The following is a 4,566-nucleotide window of genomic DNA, read 5'->3' on the forward strand; positions in this document are numbered from 1 at the left end:
CAGACAGGCTCGCACCTGTCCTCTCTTCAGTAATGTTGGTAGGCCTGCTCTCCCATCTTCTCCCTCTGGAGTTTACCGCACCAGCATATGTGTATATTCTGCGCACACCTATGAGCCTGCAGTCTTTGGCAATGTGGTCTGACTTGCCACACAGGTCACAAACCTTTGGTACATCACAGGGCTTCCCTGGGTGTGCAGGCTTTCTGCATCGCCCACATTGCTTCTCAAAGTCACATGTATCTGCAATATGCCCTTGCCCTCCACAATTCCTGCAGAACACAGGCTGTCCAGGGTAGGTGATGTATCCCCGCTCCCCAGCTATAGAGAACACCGGAGGGGGAAGCACCAAGCCCACATCACCATTCTGTTTCTTAAAGCGCACTTCAAACTTTAAATTTACTTCTATACCAGCCTTTGTGGTTCACCACTCTTTCTGGATACCCCACATACTCCATGTACTTCTTCAACCATATTTTCACCACCTCTGGCTCCACATGGGGGTTATATAAGTGTACAGTAATAAACCTTGACTTTTCATTAAACAATGGCTCCACTTTTGAGAAAAACTCCACACATTCATCTTTGCAGTGTTTAAAGTCATTCAAAGCCTTAATCGCAGAGTCTTCACTGTAAAAGGTCACATCGTACATACCTTTGCGGGGGAAGTCCTGCAGTGCGAATATTCCATACTTTGCGTCCAATTGCAACACTTGACATAAGACGACGTCCACGAATTGCCTCGCCGACACCTCTTTAGTTTTTTCTGGCTTCACCAGGAATCCTATTGTATTTTTTAGCTTCCTCGCTCCTTCACCATCTCCACTGCTCGAGGTCGCCATTCTCCTCTCGTTTTATCCCTGGTCCCCCACCAGGAGGACCCAGGACTGCCTCTCAACCAAGACCAACTGACCGAAGCCACTTGATCTCAGCCAAAAGGCCGAGAAGCGATAACCAGATTACGCTCCGCAGCCGCGCCCGCCGACACAGCACACTCCCTGGGAATTACAGCGAATTACCTTCTAAATGCAGCAGCGGCGACCAGCACACAACACAGCACTGCACCGCACAGCTGGCTAACCCCGGCCAGCTACCGGCTGCCGGGGGGGGGGCCCTTCCCACTGCCGTCATCCCTCCGCTGGCGTGTCTCCACGTCGAAGAGAAAAGTAAAGTAGCCTTTCGGCTCCCTGCGTTCCGGCAACACACTAGGAGAGAGTGTGGAGGGCAGAGGAAGTCAAGTCTCTAGCCTGGCAGGCTTGCTCTGGCTGTTTGAAAACACAGTGCGTCTTTCTTCGTTCATCCTCCTTCCTCTTCATCTCTCTGTCTGGACGTGTGCGGTGTGCCACAAGAGGGAGACACAGGCCGGGGAGTGGAGAGCCTAAACAGGAGATGCCTTCCTAGCCTGCTACACACACACTCACAGCCTGGCACTGATGAAGGCACCTGAGCAGGTGCTGAGTCCTACAGGAAGTCAACCGATGATGACACAATGCCCTGGGCCCAGGCAGCTATATAAGGGGCTGCAGCCAGGGCTCTGCCTGCCAGTCCGCTGACAGCTCTCCAGGGGAGGGGTGCTGCTGCTGCTTCTCTTGCAGGGGACAAAGTGCAAACATGAAGAAAAGTGGTCCGGTCATGTTTTTTTGGCCCGCAGCAACTGCGCAGCGCAAGTAGAGTTCAGTCAAAGTAAAATTAAAAATATTTTTTGTTTTTTTGTGTGGTTTTCCTACTTCTTTTCTTGTCTGTTCTCAGGTTCTGATAGCTTAGTTAATCAGCTGGGTATTTGAGTTTTGATCTGTTTTTTGACACCAGTAAGAGAGAGTAGTGCACCGGTCCTGGAGGTACTGCAATACCAGGTCGATGCGCGGAGTGGACAGAGCAAGCTCTTCTTCCATCTCCCTGTTCCAAAAATCCATTTAATATATGGTCCCCAGATAGGGGACGTATCAGATATTAAACTGATAAGAACAGATTTTTTTATTTTTTTTATGAAAAGCTAAGTATATACAAACATATCACCCATTAACAAAACATGTCCATCTCTTTGGTTGCCACCACCCCTCCGCCTTATCTTTACCATAATTCTTCCTATCAAACAAGTAAATAATATACAGCCTGGCCAAACATGTTTTCATTGTATCAACCACAACAATACTATCTTTTTTAAACACCAAAACATTTCTTACATCCCACATCACAGCTTTATACACCACACTCAACAACCACACTATCCTTTTCCTCTCACTACTACCATCACACCATCCAGTCATCATTACCACAAATGAGAACACTCTTACATCAAACACTTCTGCCAACAACAACTTGAATTCTTTCTTTACATCCTGCGCAAACTTACAATACCAGATCCTGCGCAAACTTACAATACCAGATCCTGCGCAAACTTACAATACCAGAAAAGATGATAAATATTCTCCACTCCCCCACCCTTCCCTAGGACATCTCTCTGACTTTACCATATCTCTACTTTTCAAAAAACCTCTAGTCGGTAGACAACCATTAAAAGTCATCCACACCACATCCAACTGCACATCCGAAACTCCCTTCCATAAAAACTTCTTCCACGTCACTTCACACTGCTTTTCATTCAAACACTGTATATTATTAACGCATTCACTCTTTTTACCCGTTTAATAACCTCCACCTTGTTCCTAAATAACAACCCTAACCCCTTCAAATTATATTTATCATAAAAAATGTTAAGCCTTAAATAAAATTGTGATGCCACCAAGGCCACAGGCCTTCTTAAATCCTTCACCATTAAACCCCAACTGATCAAGTACCACCCAAATAAAAAGGAAGTCATCAAACTCACCATATTATTTAGCTGTAATATGTGCAGAAAATTAAACCAATAATGAAATTCCAGAAAAAAAACTCTAACTCTGGCAACCCATACCCACCTGCCTCCACCCCTTTTTCAATTTTATTCCTATTACATCTCTCCATTTTAGATCCCCAAAAAACAAAAACAACAATCTTTTTACCCTTCTCACCCACAACTTATTAGGTGGAATTATCCTAGAAGTATATAATATTAGCGGAAAAATCACCGCTTTAATTATCAACACCTTCCCTCTGGAGTTTTGGAGGTTGAGGCGTCTCTCATTCAATTTCTTTTTTATTTTCTCATATAATTGTTGAAAAGCAGTCTTCCCCCTCAAGGAAGGATCAAAGGAAATACCCAACACCTCTATTTCTTTAGCCTTAACCATCCTGTGCACCTCCACCTCAACATTCTTACCTAAACAGCACACTTTACATTTACCCCAATTCACAGCCATCCCAGACACCTTACAATATACTTCCAACTGCTCATTCGCCCTTCTCACATCCCCCTGAGTCACATTCACCAAACACACATCATCCATATATGACAGTACTTTCACTCGTTGTCCACCACTACCAGGTATTATCATCCCTTTAATGGCTGTCTCCCTCAGGATAGATTTTAATAAAGGCTCTATTACACATATGAAAACTAACGGGGACAGGGGACATCCCTGTCTCACTCCAGATTTTATCATAAAACTTTCACTCAACACACCATTCACTATCAACCGACTACTCACTCCATCATACAAACCTCTAATCACTCATCATACCCCCAGGAAAACCCATCCTCACCAACACTCGAAACAAAAAATCATGACTCACTCTATCATACGCCTTCTCCAGATCGATGGTTTCTACAATTAAAGCAAGATTATTTGAATTTGCATAATAGATTACATCTCTGAGAAGTATTAGGTTTAAGAAATCCTTCGACCTGGGATTGCGCACGTTTGCGCACACCCAATCACCCCATCCACAACACCTTTCACTCTATTCGCCACAATCTTCGCTATCACCTTATAATCAACATTCAATAGAGTTATCGGCCTCCAATTCCTCACATCCCTTCTATCACCCTTCTTATACAACAAAGTCACAACACCCTTTTTCATACTCTCCGTCAAACATCCAGTAGCAAAACACTCCCTCACAATCTCAACAAATTCATCCTTTATCACCGGCCACATTCTCACATAGAACTCCCTTGGGAAACCATCGCCCCCTGGAGTCTTGTTTAAAGGCATGCTTTTTAAAGCTATAAACACGTCTTCCTCGCTCACTTCTTTTCCTAACACACTCTTATCAGCCTCACTTAACACACTATCCAAACACTCCAAGTACCCATCCATCTCCTCCTCACACCCCTTATTCTCACCACTATATAAACACTCATAAAACTTTTTGAACACCATAAACACCTTCTCTCCCACCACCTCCCCCCCTCATCCAACACAGTGAATATAATCTCTTTCCCACTCAGGGCCCGTTTCCACTCTCGCGGAAACGGCCGCGAATCCGCAGAGTTTCCCCGCAGGCAAATCGCGCGGGGAAACTCTGCCATAGGGGACAACGGCGCCGCCGGCCGAATCGCTTGCAGTAGCGATTCGGCCGGAAACCCCCACAGAATTCGCGGCGGAGGCTGCGATTCCCATAGCCGTGCATGGCACGGCTGATGGGAATCGCCTGCGATCCCGCCCACCCGCTCAGTGCCGGCGTGCG

The 4,566-nt window shown here is 45.7% G+C and overlaps 1 pseudogene; it reads right to left on the bottom strand.

The window, feature by feature from the left end:
* Positions 1 to 1,813: 1,813 nt before the first annotated feature.
* LOC137505702 (U2 spliceosomal RNA) lies at positions 1,814 to 1,994 on the bottom strand (annotated as a pseudogene).
* Between the last annotated feature and the right edge of the window lie 2,572 nt (positions 1,995 to 4,566).

The sequence above is a fragment of the Hyperolius riggenbachi genome, chromosome 4, assembly GCF_040937935.1.
Source record: "Hyperolius riggenbachi isolate aHypRig1 chromosome 4, aHypRig1.pri, whole genome shotgun sequence".
NCBI classification, from domain to species: Eukaryota; Metazoa; Chordata; class Amphibia; order Anura; family Hyperoliidae; genus Hyperolius; species Hyperolius riggenbachi.